We start from the raw sequence: 18,441 nt of genomic DNA on the forward strand, positions 1-18,441 counted from the left end.
TTCAGCTGTAATTTTTCTCAAAAGCCTGCTTGTACTGCTAGTCCAGTTCTTCTTACATTAACAATATTCTAGAGTAGAACTTTTATCCTATATTTTTTTCTCTCAAAATAAGTAGTTTTTCCCACTTGGTTTAAACATTAACATTTCATTTGCATCTTGTGAATCAACAGGAAGGCTATCGCTAGGAGGCAAATGCCTTTTAACTCTATATTCCATGAGCTAAGTTTGGGTGAAATGCTAGCATTTCCATGGAATCCTTTATAATTCCTTTAGGGAATTGTTTTCTTTTTCACTGTGGCTATAAGTGGGGTATATTAGAATAAATCGTCCTAACAATATATTTAACCTAGGCCCGCGAACCCTCTATCTGACCTCCTCTATTTTGCCGTGGGAGTTAATACAGCATAATTGTTTAAAAGTAGATTTGCCAAAGGAAGACTGATTTGGGCTCTGACACTAACTGTATGCTCTTGGTCAACTCATTTAACCTCTCTAAGCTTCAGTCTCCTTTCTTGTAAAAAGTGGTAATAGTGCTAGCCTCATGGAATTGCTGTGAGGATCAAATGAGATCAACACACAACACGTGGAATTCTGGGGGCAACTGACACTACAAATATGTCCATATTATACTCATACACATAAACATGCATATATATATATATATATGTGCATATGTATAATATATATTTGAATGTGTAGGCCATTGCTTCCAGAATTGTTTTTAGAAAAGAATGTGTCCTAGTTTAGGAAAATGCCTTGATAAATCACTTGGAATAGTAACTCCAAAGGCTATTGGTCATAAAAAAAAATAATGGTGAAAACGCTCTATATTAAACAAAATAATAACCATTAAAATAGAAATTTGGCTTGGGAGTGGGGACGAAGGCAACCACACAAAGCATGAGTTTAAAAATGTTCAAAAGTCGTTAGATCTATTAATTAGCAACACTTACATGTTAGAATATTCTAAGCAATTTATATGAATTAGATGTATTCCCCTCATAAAAAGTTATTGAAGGAGGTGCTATTTTCATCTTCATTTTACTCATGAAGAAACTAAAACCCAGAGACTTGAAGCAACTTTTCTAAGGTCACACAATGATTCATAGCAATGGTAAAGCCAGGGTTCTACCCTAGGCATTCTTATTCTTGAACTGAATTCCAGTCTACTTTGCTCATCACTATCCACTTTGCTTATCAAGAATGCGTAACAATAAATGTATGGCTTTTTTGGTGGCGTGATTGATTTAAACACAAGTTCTCTCATCCTTTCACATACATTTTCATTAAGGAAATTTACTAATAAAGCAGCACACCCTATCTGAATAGGCCAGGTACAGTGCATATGAGATGACAAGACCATTTCTAAACTGAAATAATGTAGCATAAGCAAGAGCTCAGAGTTAGAAATAAACATGAGAATGTAAGCTCCACTAAGTAATATAATAGAATTTATCTTTCAAAATCTAGTCAATGTGGGATTGGATCCATCTTACTTAATTCTTGAGAGGAAGATTGTTTCCAGCTACATGTAGATCACAGTTGTTTTTGTTACAATTGAGAATACATAGTATTCCAATAATATTTATTGTATAGTTTAGCCATGCATCAGAGCATTATAAGGGTACATCTTGCTGAAAGGGGAAAATGAATAACATTTATCCAGGGGGAAAAAGTTTCACGTTACCTGGGACATGAGAAGAGCTTTGTATTTTAAGTATAAAGGAATTCATCATCAATCAGGATGATATGCTCAAAGCAGTGACATGGTACCAGAGGCAAGTTTCCTACTTAGGGTCTGTTGAGATCAGGACTCAGGATTCCCAAGGCTCAGGCCAGGACCCCTTCCCTGTACTAAAATTTTAATCCCATCAGTATGTGACAACATAGCCAAGTCAATTGTGTGTGCATTTGAAGAATGGAAGTAGTTTTTCTCCCCTTATTAGCCCCCACAAAATTTCCACTGGAGATGAAATGTCAACAAAGATAGTTTTGGAAGCTGAAAATATTTGTTCGTACCACTGTATATCATTGTGTTTTGTTTGCCTTCCTACTCCTTGAACAAAATTGTATGCAATTCAAGCGCATGCAACAAATCTGATTCACTCTTCTCTCCTTCAACCCTCACCTACGGTGAGTACATGTTCAGCCATACTTTAAAAATAGATTGGGCACTTGATAAATTTTTGTGAATGAATGATAAGTGATGAGAAAAAATACCTAATAGAATATAAACCTTCAAACAAACTTACAAGGGTTCATGTTATGAGAAGATGAAAGGGGTTTCCATTGGGTCTTCAATGACTGGTCTAGGCAGACTAAGGTTTAGGAAAGGCAAAAAGAATGAGTCAAGTCCTAGTCAACAAGGTGAAAACTTTGAAGTATAAAGTGAGGAAACAATCTACAGGAGAAAGGCTGTACTAAAATTATGTGCCATCAATTAGAATAAAACAAAATGGCACATGCTGAGCACAGAAACCTGATTAGTAAAGGTTCTAAGTGACCAGGCAAGGGCTTAGGCTAATGTACTGATGACAAAGGTTGAAATAAAGGCCTAAGTGGGATTTATATTAAGTCTAGGAAGATACACAATTTTAAAGAGGCACAGAGAGTACATCTGTATAATATAAATTTCTGTTTTTTTCTAGACTCCAAGTGTTTTTAAATAAATGATTTCTAAAGTTATTGCATTAAATACACATGGAGGACCTCTGGGTATATCTCTTCCTGAGTCCATTGAATTTTACTGTTTAATTTCAATTGTTAACCATGTCGTCTGTCAATGAATTAATACAATTCTGCAACTCACCTTTTCAATAATGCTAGCTAATAAAGACATATCACTGAAGCTCAGGAGAGTAAAAACTTTCAAAGTCTATGATAAACATTATGTTCTTATTTCACAGAATGTTCAGTCTGGGTACAAAAAGAAATGCATAGCTCTTTCAGTTGAACTAGAAATCCACTTAGTCATTTTCCTTCCTGTCTCAGACATGAGGAATGAAGAAAGAATTTAGCTACGCTATTTGACTATGAAACTTACACTATATAAAATGAATTTCAAAACTCTCAGTGTATTAAAAACTCGTAATTCGTGGGTGATTTCAGTAAGTGCATAAATGTACATACAAAAAGTGTAACAGTCTGGGTTTACCCCTTAACTTGAGGGTTTCTCTTCCGAGTGTTCCCACTTTCAACTGAAATAAGCAGTTCTTTTAGTTTTGAGTAAGTAGAAAATGACTCAAGGTATGGTTATTTAAACGTTTGATGCTTTAAAAGAAATTCCAACTTGAATTATATGTTTTCAAGAAGTTTCCCAGAGTTATCTCTAATTTCTTTGATATATATTGATTACCCATTGTGATCTGCAATAGTTCTATTCAGGAATATGAGGTGAATATATAATGACTATAAAAATATGAAAATAATATATATTTGATTTTCTAAAGCAAAAACATCACCTTGGATCTAATGGATTTCTAGAAACTCAAATTGATTAATTAATTACTAGGCCCCAATTATCCATACTATTTTCCCCTTAAGTAAGATAGTTAAGCTTGCAGGAAAGTATTAACAAACGCTTGTTGGACAAGTGTATGTTTTTGCTCCCTAAAGAGCAAAAACTCTTTATTATTGATTAGCAAAAAAAGAAGTATTAATGACATGGAGTCAAGGATCATTGATCATATACTATAAGCAAGAACTTTCGAATTTTAATACTTTTCAGGGCCTTAGAAGTATCTTAAGTGAACTGTTTTCAATCTTTAAAAGCAACCCTTTTTCTTCTAATATAGGAATACTCTGAAGTCCAGTTTTATATTTACCCCTTGTTCAATTTATTCAAATCACAGTAGTCTCCTCACTGCTCCTAAATGTACTTTGCATACTCCAACCTCAGTGACTTTGCACTTCCTCTTTCCACTCCTTGGAACTCTTTTCCCCAAGTTATTACTGTAGCTTACCTCCTCACTGAAGCCTTCCATAAACAAGTATTTAAACTGTCAGTCCCAGCCCCCAAATTCCTTTTCCTGCTTCATTTTTCTCCATAAAGTTTATCACCATATAGCATAATATTCATTTAACTCATGTAGTTTGATTATTGTCTGTCTCTCTACCAGAATGAAATCTCAATGAGGGCAGAAGTTTGTGTCTGTTTAACATTCTTCCATATGTTTAAAATAGTCACATAGTAGACACAGGAGACTATTGGATTCAAAAAGTCAGGTTCATGAATACATGAATTATTGTGTAAGGTAATTAATAAGCTGATAGAGGTGGGGCTGTTTGGGCTGAATCTTGATAAGAAGCCTGAGGTTTCACCTCCTCCTGTAGACACTCTAAAGGTTTCCAGGACAGTTAGATAAATGACTGGAATAATCTAACTACCTCATATAACATATGAGGTAAGTAATTGAGGTCCCAGGAGGCAGAACACTTAACCAAAATTAACATAGCTATGGGTACCATTCTTGTTTAAATGCAAACTACGTCTTTCAAGTAGGGTAAATATACAAGATACCCTATAACTTTTAAGTCAAATTCTTAGGATAATAAGAAGACTGGATGCACATCAGACACCATTAATCAATTTCAAATACGGCACATTTATCCAAACTCTTTTCAAAGCAAACATTCTGAATGATGTTCTGTATAACATTTCACTAAGGCATGATTATGGATGCAGTACCAATATTGCAAAGTCTACAGACTTAGTTAAGTATTAAAGAATTTAAGCCTCAGTGTTCTTTATACTTTGTTCCTTACCGGGTGAATTTGGCAAAATTATAATTCTAAGCAATGTATTCCACAAACATAGATGATTCATAACCTATTCAGCTAGCAGTGCTATAGGACAAATATTTAATTTAATTTAATGTCCAGCATTTTAACATTACGTGGAGGTGTTTAATGTGTTTACTTTTCTTTCTAAGGGAAAGAAATTCACTTAATAATTGTACCTCAAGGTGAAAAGCTTGTGAGAAAATGCAATACATATAAAACAGTTATATAAGACAATGTATAAAAAGATTTATAAACATGTATGTGCTTTCATTGAAATCACCAGAATTCTGTGATGTGTTCTAGATGACAAGGAGGTAGATGAAATTATTTCAGACCTTGGCTTCTGGTTTTAAAATGCTGTTAAATCTAGTTAATTGATATGCCTCATAAGGAAAATTATTTGTCTTATTATGGAGAATGGCATCCAAGTTTTAGAGTGAAACATCCTGTGCAAGAGTGGTATGTATCCAATTAGAAAAGAATTTCTAACCGGTTGCAGTGGCTCACACCTATAATCCCAACACTTTGGGAGGCTCTCTTGAGTCCACGAGTTTGAGACCAGCCTGGGCAACATAAGGACACCTCATTCTTACAAAACCAACCAACCAAACAAAAAATCAGCAGGGTGTGTTGGTGTGCACCTATAGTCTCAGCTACTTGGGAGGCTGAGGTGAAAGGATTGATTGAGCCCAGGAAGTGGAGGCTGCAGTGAGTGGTGAACTGTGATAGTGCCTAGGCAACAGAACCAGTCCCGGTCACACACACACACACACACACACACACATGCACACACACGCACACACAGAATCTACAAATGACATACTTCAACTAATTTTTCTAGAATCAAAGACATTTCAAAAAGTGCATAGTCCAAGTTTATTCCTTGGATTTTTCAGGCCTGAGGCAAATATCGAGGCCAGGATTAAATTAACACTAGATGTAACCTCTGAAGCCAAAGGAACTCCAAGGAGAAGCTTGAGATGCACATATAGAGTGGGAATCACATCATTTAGCCAGACTGAGAAGGTGGGCCTTAGTTACTCACACCAGTAGCTTTGTCCCACACCAGAAGCTGAGTCATCTTCTATTCTCAAGCCTTCCCTCCTACTGCCTCCAGCTCCTCAGATCTTCCCAGAAGGGCTCAGAAAAACTCCCAAATTGCTCTATCCTGAGGTAGCTCTACCCCATCTGCATAAATTCCCGCTGTGAAATTTAAGTTGAAATAACTTTTCCTAGTGATGATTTGTCCTTCCAGTTTGAAAATGATCAACATCTCTTCTCTCCTTTCTTTTCTTCCCAACTTAATGCCTTATCTTTGGCCCATTTTGTTAAGACTTACCATGTAGAATTAAATAATAAAGCCATGATAATTTATGAATGAAAGAATGAGCAGTGAGTATATTGTGGTCTGTGTGCCAATGAAGGAAAGAGATGTCCAAAGAGAGATGAGTCATAGGTCAGAGAAACAAAAACAGAGTAAATTAGCGAATCTTAGAATATAGGCCAAGAAAGAAATTTAGCTCTTAAGATTTTCCCATTACCTCCTTCTCCCCTCTTTTCTTAAAAGTTAAGGAGACATTATTTTAAAAGTTAAGGAGACATTATTTATTTGTATTATCCCAGCCAGCCAGCAGGAGTCTGTTATCAGGTAAGGATTTTTTTTTTTCTATGGTTTTTGTAATGAAAGTAATAAAACCCAACTCTACACAGCCTAAGCAAAAGAAACAAAGAAGATAGGGGCTGGACGCAGTGGCTCGCGCCTGTAATCCTGACACTTTGGGAGGCCGAGGTGGGCGGATCACCTGAGGTCAGGAGTTCAAGTCCAGCCTGGCCAACATGGTGAAACCCCATTTCTACTAAAAATGCAAAATTAGCCAGGCATAGTGGTGCGTGCCTGTAATCTTAGCTACACGGGAGGCTGAGGCAGAAGAATTTCTTGAACCCAGGAGGTGGAGGTTGCAGTAAGCCAAGATTGCACGCACCATTGCACTCCAGCCGGGGCAAAAAAAGTAAAAGTCCATCAAAAAAAAAAAAAAAAAAAAAAAAAAAGGCCGATGAGGAGGGGACTTACCGGTTTAAATCACCAGGAATTCCAGAAGTGTGTATTTGTTTAAGCATAGCAGGAGCCAGGCATTTGAGCAAAGTTGTCAAGGCTCTTTGTCCTTCTTTCCATATTTTAGCTCTACATGCCTTTGGTTGTCTTTATTTTCTCAATTTTCTTTGCTATAGCCAGGCTTCCTCTATACTGAAAACATGGTTACCCGAGGATCTGAGCTTATAGCCACAGAAACTGAAATCCTTAAGAAAGAGAAACTTCATGGAAAAGGTTTGATTGGCTGTGCCCATTTTTTGAACAATTTACTGTGAGCAAGAGGATCCAGTACCATGATTGATCAGGTAGTCCTATGTCCACCCCTGTAGCCAGGGAGCAGGAGGGCATCATGTATGACAGCACCTCAAAATCACAGAGACAGAAACCCATTCCCCAGTGAGCACACAAAAATGACAGACATCCACTTCATTTTCCTCATATTATTTTTAATTGATTCTTAGGACTAGGCTTTTCCATTCCGATTGTGCACTACAGGACCTTTTGATTATCAAGGAGGAAAATAGAAATATACTGCAACATGGGAAACCTAATTTTATTTTCATCCTTTCCTATTTTAAAGGGCTAGATTATCAGCTCAGAGGGAAAGAGCACATTATTTGCAGGTACCAGATAATGTTTTTTCTCCTTACTATCTTATGCACTATGTAATTATGTGGGGAATAACAGAAGCACTGGTATTGTTTTATACTTAGAAATATGTGAAATAAAGTGACAAAATAGATATCTGAGATATATCTGAGGTATTTGCAAATACATTTATTTCCCCTAGATATAAGGTCAATATAAGGTACACTCAAACGATTTGACAATACAAGCAGGTTTTGAAGGTGAGTTACTCTTTTAAATTTTATTATAAAATTTTCCATCAATATGCCAACTTCATCAGTTTGCTGTCGTCCTTGCTATAAAGAAACAAAAAAGTAGATTAATAGCCAGAAATTCATATCGGTTAATCTTTTTGATTCAACTATCCCTGATTTCACTCTTTGAGGTATGTTTTCAGTTTTTGCAGTCATCAAAACAAGTGCCTGCAAACATTTTCAGATGAAATAAATCAATATTTTGGTTTTCTTCTTCAAGAAAATTGCCAACTCTTAGGAATGGTAATTTTAAGGAAGGAGCTGCCCTCAGCCAATCCTAAATTATTCTTTTCATTTGATCTAACCACATTTAGTTGACTCTGTCTATCTTCTTCAAATATAATTATTTGAAGAATAACTCAATCCCCACTCCAGCCTTTATTCATTATCCCAGCTTTCTCCAAAAATTACCTACTCTCCCACTTTGCCTCTACAATATTGCTGCAGCATCTCTTCCTCCATGGTACGATTGTATGCCAGAGGCTCTCCAGAGCTGATTGTGCACATCTCTTCTCAATGCAGCCTCCGGTGATGTCATGTTGGCAGCTTGAAATTGCCACTGTGGCATTATTTGTGCCCTGCAGAAATTGGAAATTGTCAAATACTACAAATAAAGGCTTTTTCTCTGAGTGCTGGTTGTTAAACATTTATTAGCACAATACTGTCCATGGAGCTAACTTTGTCTTCACTGGCCACTCTAACAGCAGCAACATAGTGCATAACAGCCTGAGTTTGGTGTCAGATAAACTGGAGTTTGAGTTCTGGCTTACCTACTTAGAATTTGTGTGACACTGAGACAGTTATTTCACCTCTCCAAGTCAGTTTTCTCAAATAAAATAATACATCCAAAGTCACTGGGACAGGAAAGTGCTGATTAACCTTAGTTGTTTCTCAATAGTTCTTAATCTTTCATGTCTAAGCCATAGAAAGTTTCGATTATCTATGGTTGCAGTTGCATGTTATATTTGCTCTCTCCTTCACCATTAAAACCCCTCAAGTTTTAAAAAAGATCATCATCATATTTTGTTTAGTGTGTTTAGTAGGCAATGAATCCATAATAAATTCTGCTTTAGGGCATATTGGTAGAGTAAGCAGACAGTCAGGCATGGGTGCCCAGTGATGCTTGAAATGCATTTAACAGAGTATAAAGACATCAATGACTAGTGAAGAGAACAAGAGATTAAGATTAAGGATGCCTAAATTTCAATCTCAGCACATGGCATATAAAAACTACACAAATTCCAGGATTAGATAACTATAATTTTAAATCCCTGTTCTGTCTCTGTGTAGCCTTCATCAACTTTTTGACTTTAGCTTCCTCTTCTGTTGAGTGCAGTTAAGAGTAGCTTTGTACTTACCCTGAAAAGTCGTCATGTGGGTCAAATGTATAAAAGAATGTTAAATGTGTGAATAGTAGTCTCTGAATAAAAGGTGGCTATTATTCTTCCACCAGTTGATTGCTTGGTTTAATCTTCCTAAGCTTCATAGACTTTAACTATACCTATAAAAGTAAGAGGGCTGGTTTGGTGCTCTCTTAAGAGCCTTCCTTGTTCTGAATGAAATTCTTTGTACCTAAAGCCTTTTATTTTAGAAACAGAAGTCTTAATGCCAATATTCTTTGGAAAGCAAAAATCCCTTTTTTCCAGTTCCACTACTCCCAGCCCAGGCCCTCATCACCTCTCATATCTATACAGCAAGTTTAAAATCAGTGTTCCTGCCATCTGGCTCTTCTCTTTATTCTCCAGACCTCCCCTGCTTATCTTAACACAGACAGACAGACAGACAGACACAGACAAATTTGATTATGTCACTTCCTTTCTTTAAAATCTCTGCTGGAGTCATTTAATCTTCACAATGAAAGCTACACTTAATAGCAAAATCTATACAGTACTTGACATTCTTGCCCCTAGTTGTATATTTGCCCCTTTTTGGTTTCTCAAAACATATCACAACACTCTGTCATGAACTTTACGCTTCACTCACTGTTTTCTAAACATAACATGGCAGGCTTTCTCAACTGTTTAATTACATATGTGGTTCCCTCAGCCTGAATGTACCTCCCACTCCCATCCCTTTGACTGGGTTACTCCCACTCACATTTCAAGACTCACCTCACATGTCAAATTGTCTGTTAAGCCTTTCCTGATCCCCCCAGGCAGTGTTAGTCACTGCTGCCACTGTATTTCTACAGCCTTAGCACTTACCTCTTTTATATATTTATCTGTTTACAAGTGTGACTCCTCCACTAAAACAGTGACTCCTTAGAAGGGATGTACCACAAGTCTGGAGTCAGACTGTCTGGTTTACAACCCCTGCATCAACACATTAGATGTGTGAGTTTGAGGAAGCTTCTTAGCTTCTTTAATCCTCAGTTTTCTCACCTACAAAATGGAACTAATATGCTGCTGATCTCAGATAATCCTTATAATATTGAAATGAAAAAATGCATGTAAAGCTCCTACCTCAATGTCCGGCATATATTAAGGGCTTAGTTAATATTACAAAAAATGATGATGATAAAGATGGCTATAATGGAAGAGATAGTAAAGCAGGAGGAGGAGAGAAGGTGATGGAATAGAAACCTCCTTTATGCCTTTGGCACCTTGGCCTCTTCCCAATGTCTAGCCTGTAGTAAGCGCTCAGTGCATGTTTGCTGAATGAATGCTTGTGTGATACAACTTTACAACACAACCAAAATGTCAAATTCCAGCTCTTCTCTCATATCTGATTCAATGAAGTTGAATCAACTTTTGGGATGCCAGAAACTCAAGTTCTAACAAAGAGGAGAAATTAGATGAGGAAAAAAGAATATGGGGGAGAGAAAATGGCAAGAGCTGGGTTGGAGGTGCAGAATATAAGTATACAAGTCAAACTATCCTCTTTCACAGCTTTGCCTCAGCATTTTGGTTGTTTTTATTGCTGGGGACTGAAATAGGCTTTAAAGAAAAGAGTGAAGATGTGCAGATTCCAAATCTAGACAGCAGCCCCAACATAGACACCAACCCAGGGTCTAAAGACAGTCAAAGCAAAATTCCTTTGATGTGCTCCGAGAGCCTGCAGGCAAAATAGCAACTCAGCAAGGGGTTGGAATGCAAGTGGCATGGAATGAAAACGTGTTTTCCTGTTACAGGGTCGAGGAAGGGAAGGACAAACCTCACCAATTAAAGAAATCCTTGGATGGAAAGGATTGGAACATTGGGAGTGGAAGTCCACATTAGCGGAATAGTATGTTCTGAAGGCATTTGAGCCAATGAAAATCTGATTCACGGTACATAAAACCTGAGGAAGATTACTTCATGGGTATGGTAGAAACGGTGTCGGAGACAGTAAACTGAGCAAGGGAGAAGAAGGGAGGAGAGGGAGAGGGAAGTGCTGCTGAACTTATTTCAAAGAAGAAGAAGAAAATGATCTCTTGTTTTTCATTAAATAACAGATGCTCTCCAGGCCAGAGTCGCGGCTGATTCTGTTTTGCGTTAAGTGGAGGAAAAACCAAACCAAAACAAAACGGGAAAAGATGAGCGTTTCCGTTTCCTCCTCCCTTCCTCCAACCGAGGTCTTCCTTCAGCCCCAGGGCCCGCGAGGGGGAGGTCTTTTTCCTTTGCTGCCCGAGACTTGCGTCCTTCCGGGGCCCGGAGCAGCCCGAGTGGCGTTTGGTCCCGAGACCGGACAGAAGGGGAAGCTGGCTCAGCCTCTCTCTTCCTGGTTTTCTCTCTCCCTGGTTTTCTCTCTCCTCTTCCCTCCGCTCCTCTTCTCAGCGGGCACTTGCTCTCTCCCGTATCTCCGAACCCGGCGGTTCGGAGCAAGGGCCGTTGATACTTCTGGGGGATTGGGAGGCTTCCAAGTGGTACCCCAATCCTTCCTCTACAAGGAACCGTGTCTTTATGAGCGGGGAGTGATTTCGATGGCCGAGGACCCTTGTCCTGCATCCCGCGGAGCTGACCCAGGACCGCTGGGTGGGCGGCGCTCTAGCCCTGGACGCGCTGTCTCCGGAGCCTTCCCGGAGGAGGCTGGGGCACCACCCACCGCTGGGAAAACTATGGCTCCTGCCTTGTGTAGAGGAGATCTTGGTCAGGTTGTGGCCCCCGCAGATCGTCCTGGGGTTCTGTTCTTCCAAGTGAAAGGTCAAAGCAAAGTTCTGCTTTGTTAATAAATCATAAGCCTCTTACTCATTTCAGGGAAGTGGGCAGACTGACTTAGGTAGATGAGTGTCACAAATATGTTAAACAAAACTAGCAAATACAAGCCGGTCTCTTGCCATTATCGTTGGCAAGGCGAAGTCCAAGGTTTTCCCATATATTTCCCTGGGGATATTCCTCGTACCTTCCACCCCAATCAACCTGTATTATAAATGGCACTGTATTCTTGATAGCGTTGTTTAGAAACGATGATTGCACTTAAATCAACAACCTAAACCTACATTAAATTAAATACAACTGTTTTTAGTTAAAAAGAAATCCTCAGCAATCAAGAATGCATAACTTCGCAAAGGCTAATAATTGAATTGCTCCTCTAGAAACTGTGAACAGGGTTGTGAAATGCATGACTACAGCTGAGTGGCTTGCACAGTGAAAGGCCTGTTCAAGTCTTAGGGCTTCTGGGGGAGTGTTTTGTATTTAGGTGAGAATGCTGATCTCTGCACAACTGATACATAGAAAGTAATTGAATTGATGTGGGAAACAAAATCATAAGCAATCCTTTGGCAATATCTGAAAGGTAGTATTTAATTCTCTGTCATTCAAGAAAAAGGAGCAGTTCAGCTTTCAAAATGTATCCACATTATACAGTCAGCCAATAAAGTATAATCCCCATTCAAGCTATTAGAGTACAACATAGGGTGACAGTGGGATTTTTAGCTTGGTTAAAGCAAATAAAATACTGTAGAAGGAATGAAATCAAACTTGTTGAAACTTGGATTTGCAGAAATATAAGGCAGCTTGGAGAAGATGAATTCAGGTGGAAAATGACCTTTTGATTATGTTCAGGAAGGCATTAGAATGTCAGGAGAAATGCTGGAAAGGAGATTTATTACCATAAGCACAGTTGACAAGTTCCGTTTTGTCAAGTCTCTTGGATGGAAGAAGGAAACCAGCATTTCAAGAGGTGATTAAAAGAGATCTGCAAAGTCTTCAGTAATTCAGGGAGACTCAAATACAGAAGAGTTCTGTTGCCCTTAGTCTGCTTAGAGACTCGAAAAACCCTATTCTTGGGTTTCCACCACAGATATGCTTATTCCTTGTCAGAAAGTTTGTACTAGATATGTTTTATGAGTTATAAGATGGACTGGACCAACATATGTGTGTATCTTACTTTCAATAGAAAATTTCTCCCTTCCCCTCTTCCTTGTTTCTCTTTCTCTGTATTTGTATTTTTACATAACTATATATGTATACATGTGTGACTCTACATGTATATATGTATAAATATATATAAATATATATATATATATACTCTTTGTATATACTCTTTTACATTTTGAAGTCTGCCTTCACAGTCAATGACTCATTGGAGACACATATCCACTTTTTTGTGGCCAACAGGTCTAATATTAGAATTCCCATTTTAAAGATGAGGAAATGAGGATAAAATAAGAGAAGTGATGTGTCTAATGTCCTTTTCATTTTGCTACAAGATCTTTCACAATATTTGTGATTCATAAGCATGAACTAAATCCACGTGAGCCTCAACATATTCCCCTTTCATGACCATTTTCCTTCTCTTCTTTTCAATTAACATATTTGGTTAAAATCCTGTACAATTTCAATAATTCTGCATATATACCAACTTTCTTTGCTTTATTTTTCTCACTAGCTCTTATGACTATTCAACTTACCTTAAATTTTACATATTCATCTGTTTTGTGTGTGCCTTTCTGCCACAGAAAATACACTCAAAAATATAGGAAATTATTTTTAGGGGTAATTATTTTTAGGGGTAGGTGAATACTATTTTCTGCTGTGCCTCCAGTGTCTAGGAAAGTGCTTCACAAACAGTAAACACTCCATAAATATTTGTTAAATCAAGCCGTGCATGAATGACTCCTTACAAATTGTCCATTTGGATCTAATTACCATCTTTCTGCCAATGCTTTCTGTAAGGAAAGAGTAGTATTAATTACTTGCAAGAAAAATCATGAAAGTAAGCTCATTGCAAGACTCTTGATACTTGGTGGGGAAAATGAAATTCTTTCTTTGTTTTCCTTAGTTCTTTCTGACTATTAACAAAATGCAGTGTTTGGAACCTCATGTGACATGGCCAAATGATGCTTCTGCTAAGGCAAGAAAATTTTTTATGAGTCTGGTGTCTTTACTGTCTCCTACTCCTCATCACCTCGCTCTCATGTGTATATAAACTTCAGGCAATATCCCTTGTCTACGACCAGTAAAGAATGTATTTTTCCTGGACCAGTGCCTTGCACTTACAATCTTTCCAGACTTTTCCCTTCCTCATTAAGTTTTACCTGTCCCTTTTCCCATTTCTTCCACTGTGTACTGTCCTTATTGTTTTAGCTTCCAAGATAATACATTTTAATTTTGTTAGAATCAAGTAGCCTCAGAATTGGATGGACACACAGTATGGTTTCTCTCCCAGTACAGCAAATCTTTTTTTACAGGATTGACAAGTGAGAAGCAATGTGGGTGAGAGCTCACTCTCTGGACACAAGACAGATGTGCTTTCTGCCTTTTACAAAGGCAATTATTTAACCTTTTAAACTTCAGACTCTTCATGTAGAGAATAATGACAAAGCAGTTGTCATCTCCTAGGGCTGCTGTGAGGGTTAAATGGGAAAATGCAGTCAGAGTGCATGGAATAATTCCTTGTCAGTAGTAAGCACTAATAGGTATTAATTAATACTGGTAACATCCTTGATAAATTATCTTTCAGATTCCATTTCAGTGTCATCAGTATTGGGGAAGGAGACCACTACTTTCTTGAGTTAATCAGTTCTTTGTAAGACAAATCGTCCAACTGCTATTAAGATTCTTTGTAATAGCCTAAATCTATTTCCTTATAACTTCCGTCCATTGGTTCTTGGTGTTTACTTAGAGAAATATAGACCAAATGTGTGTCATCTCTTTGACAGGTCAACGTTTAAGATTTTTAAACAGAATTATTATGGCCTATCAACATCTACTCCATTGCAACCTAAGATTTCCCAATCACGTCAACTGTTGTGTGTGTGTGTGTGTATATGTACACACACATATATATATAGTGGTTTCCCATCCTGACACCAACCTGACTGTTCCTCTTGTGATATACTCCAGTTTACCTATGCGCCTCTTCAAGAGTAGCATTGAAATTTGATGCAAGAACCTAATTGTTATCTAATGAGTACAAGCCACAGGGGAGATATTATCTCTCAAGTTCTGGACATTGTATTATTAATGGAGGCTGAGATCTCATTAGATTTCTTAGCAACCTTGTCACACAGTTGGGGACATGTCTAGCTTGTCAACCAAAAGTTAGAACTCCATGTCTCTTTCACATGAATAACTGATAAACTAGCCTGTTCTGTACATGAGTAACTAAGAATGTGTCTAACACCAAGGTCTAGCATTTTTTCCCACTAAATCTCACTAAGGAAACTTCTGGAGACAATACCTTCAACCTGCTCTTCACAAACTTTATTTTTCCCTTTCAATACTTACGAATGATGGTATTCACAAATACTACAAATGCCCATAGACACACCCATGATTATTTGGAATTCTCATCTGCCAGTTGTAACTCCACCCTTTACTCTTCTGTGGAAAAAAGCATATCAGAACTCAAGTGAGTCAACTAATGAACTAAATTCAAAAAGCAATGGCCTAAAGCTTTTCGAAGAACTTAAGCGAAAATCTCTATTATATTGGGGAAAAAAAGAATTTCTTATGCATTGTCAAAACAAGAAACAAGGCACAAAATAAAGAAGAATCTAACACATCTGACTTCATTAGGATAAAACATCACCAATATATCATAAAGAGAATGAAGCATATTTGCAAAAAGTGTAATGGACAAAAGACTAGCACATTCACCCAAATTGTAAAGAACTCTTCTAAATTACTAAGGAAAAGATAATCAAATAGAGAAACGGCCCAAAGACTAAAACATGTACTTCATAGAAGAAGAAATCAAATCGAGCAAAATCACGTGAAAAAGATTAGCAGTCAGGGAAATGTAACTTTACACTCAGTGAGATAGCATTTGACACTCACTAAAATTATAAAAATGAAAATGACTACTAATGCAAAATGTGAAGGAAAAGTTACAATAATAAGAACTCACGATCTGCTAATGGGTACGGTTTTATTTAACATAACAAGAGTTCCAAGTGAATGATCCAGTTTTAGAAGTGGCTTCTTCTGCACAGTCATTCAAGGATCAATGATTCTTTTATCACATTACTTGGTCATTTTTTAGGTATTGTCTATTTTTGCATGTTCTGTCAGCTGGATTGCAGGCATGTCTGTGTTCCAGAGTATGGGAAGGGGAGAGAGAATACAGAAAGTATATATGAATTTTTTAAGGCCTAGACCAGAAAATGTCTTACCTCCTTTTCACAAGACTCCATTAGCAAGAACTGAGTCATACGGCCACAAATGACTGTGAGAAGGCTTGTAAATGTCTTCTCCAGCCCTTTATTTTTATGAAATAAGACAGGAGCAGATAGTAATGAGCAATTCTATTCCTAGAGATTTGTTTCCAAATGTGGACCAGGAGTTGTTGTTCAAGAACAACATTCTTAGAACATAGAAGCATTGTTTTGGTAACTAAAAAACCTGGAAATAATTCAATTACCTGTCAACAATAGACTGAATAAATGAATTAGGGTATACTATAAAGACTATATATAGCCATGAAAATAAGATAGTGTTATAAATCAGTATAGACTAATGCTATTGCTATGCTAAAAGATAAGTCAAAAATATACACGGGATGATACCATTTGCATAAAATTAAAAAGGGAAAAATTTGACAATATAATATTTAAGGATATCTAAATGGATGATAAGCTGAAGACAAATAAGATAATGAAACTACAGAAGTCAGGATAACGAGTCACTGTCTTTTGAGAGGAAGGAAGGAGGTGAGACTGGGAAAGGCACTCAGTATAGGCTTTCCCCTATTTCCTACTTGGAGGTGATGACATCAGAGTATTTCCTGCCTTTTAAAATGTACAGATATGTTTGCTATAATTTTCTGTGTATATATTGAACAACAAAACTTTTCTAAGAAAACAAATTTAAAAGTAAAAAACTTTAAAAATCGTTTATTTTCAGTATATAAGAAGCTACTTGTGACATGCAATTGGCAACACAAGTGTCAAGACAACATAATTGTTGTTTTCCTACAGGATGAATTTGCAGTGGAAATTTCAGCTATTCTGGGCCCTACTTCGGTGAAGATATTTTGGGGATGTTGAAGAATGGATGCTTCTTCCATCACATGATGCAGGCTCCTTCTTTCTGTCTTCCATCTTCTGGGTAAGTCAATTCATTCTGTGCCCACTTGCATGCAAATCATACAACAGTGAACAAATTTATTCAAGCATATAAGAACATTTCCGATTTTAAAAAGTAGCAAGCTACAATGGACTGAATGTTCATGTCCCCCAAATTTTACATGTTGGAATCCTAATTCCATACACAATGGGATTGCATTTGGAAGTGAGGCTTTTGGGAGGTAATTAGGTCATGAAATGGAGCCCTCATGAATGAGGTTAGTGTCCATACAAAAAGGACCGCAGAGTGCTCTCTTGCCCTCCTTTGCTACGTGAGAAAATCAGAAAAGGGCAGTCCACAATAGGAAGAAGTCTATTCCCAGGACTCACCACACCAGCACCCTGATCTTGAACTCCCAGTCTCTACAACTATAACAAATATAATTTTTTTCTTGACTTTAAGCCACCCAGTCTGTGTGGTACTTTGTCATAGCAGCTCAAACTGTGACAAAAACATATGTCAGTGTTCTCATCAATTCCTTCAATGCAGCAGAGTGATAAGAATATGGTTCTAGAATCAAGGTGGCTGGGTTAAGATCTTGGTTCTGCTCTGTCACCATAGACAACCTTCTTAAGATATCTAAGCCTCCATTTCTTCATCTATAAAATGATAATTTAAATAGTACCAACTCTGCAGGGATATTGTAGGGAATAATATAATATATAATGATTTTACACATGCCTATTTTATAGTAGGTGCTTTGAATGTTGTTAAAAAGTACAACAATAGAAATTCTTTTCAGTTAGCAATTGGTTAATACCAAGATAGTAGAAATATCACATACTGCATGACCAAATATAGTCTTTTAAATTTTGTGCAAAAGCTAGTTCTAACATGTGGTAGCCTTGGTATGTAATGGGCACTCGATAAATCTTAGCTCCCATTTACTTTAAAGTATTCAGAAACTTTGTCCTGTTTCTTTCAATATGTTATTACCTATGAGTCTAGTAATTAGAGCGAAAAGTTATAATTAGGACATAGGCTAGAGAAAGTCAATATCTCTATAGTGTTGTGAGTTTTTGTCTTAAAATTTTTGCTGTCTTGGAGTTCAGACTTTTAAGTGGTCAATGATGTAAGATAAAATTATGTAAAATTAAATGGGATAACTATTTGTAAGTTTCTAGTACTGTAACAGCATGTTATAGGAACTTAGTACAGTTAACTTTTTTCCTCATTTGGAGTTGCTTTAGATACTGCA

Source organism: Rhinopithecus bieti, unplaced genomic scaffold, assembly GCF_001698545.2.
Source record: "Rhinopithecus bieti isolate Rb0 unplaced genomic scaffold, ASM169854v2 scaffold_1422, whole genome shotgun sequence".
NCBI classification, from domain to species: Eukaryota; Metazoa; Chordata; class Mammalia; order Primates; family Cercopithecidae; genus Rhinopithecus; species Rhinopithecus bieti.